Source organism: Charadrius vociferus, unplaced genomic scaffold, assembly GCF_000708025.1.
Source record: "Charadrius vociferus isolate BGI_N301 unplaced genomic scaffold, ASM70802v2 scaffold455, whole genome shotgun sequence".
NCBI lineage: Eukaryota > Metazoa > Chordata > Aves > Charadriiformes > Charadriidae > Charadrius > Charadrius vociferus.
Window position 1 is genome coordinate 1,493,162 of NW_009648550.1, and position 974 is coordinate 1,494,135.

Sequence of the window (974 nt, forward strand, 5' to 3'; positions counted from 1 at the left end):
AGCCGCAGAGAGCCCTCGGTGCGTCCCTCGGTGCGGGAGCCGGGCTCCCTCCCTGCCCCGGCAGCGAGTTTGGGAGGGCAGCGCGACCCTCCGGTTGTCTCCTCCAGCAGTCTCGCCGTGGTGGACGTTGTGTGAGCAGAACCGGATTCGCCCCGCGCCGCTGTCGGAGATGGTGAAAACCACATCGAAGTGCTGCTGAAAATGGACAGCATCCATGGAACACGAGGGCCTGTCTTCTGTCCTTCAGAAGAACTGCATCAGACTGACCTAACAAAACATTGAGAGTATAGGAACAACGACACTGAATGTATTCCCTTGTTTGTGTGTCTTGAGGTCTGCTACTGAGGTACGCTGCTCTGCCATTGCCGAGAAGCGCTGCTGATGCATTAAACTAGCGAAAATCATGAGATGGCGTTCCCAGATGTGCTTATTTCTCTGATAAGTGAAAACATACCTTACAGGCACTTGTAATGAGTGATGAATCTCATTATGAAAGCATGCATGGGAAAAAAACCTGTAGGGATAATTAAGTGGTGAAATAGTTAGACGCGTTGTTAGGATGAATGAGAAAATTACATGAAGGATGCTTGCGCTTTGGATTCTGAATATCTTCTTGCACTTTGGACGAGGAATTGTGGAGATGACTGTCGCACATTCCTTCTTCCCCTCCCATCACTAGTGAATTCCAGAAGAGTATTTCCTCAAGTCTGAGAGAAGGGGGTCTTCTTGTGTTGCACTGGATGATTTACTGCACGCTATGCAGGCTGCTGGTTTTCAACTATATTACTGAACTGTAAAAGTTTTACAAGATTTTTTGGAAAAAAAAAATACTGCCCAGCATCCCTTAAGATGATGAAATGCTGATTTGTAAGCAGATAAGAGGCCCTGTGGCTTTTTGGTAGAAACAAGGTGTCAGACCTTTGGCAGTTCCTTCAATGCAAATGCCGGGGTGTGTGGTACTGCACGGGATGGAG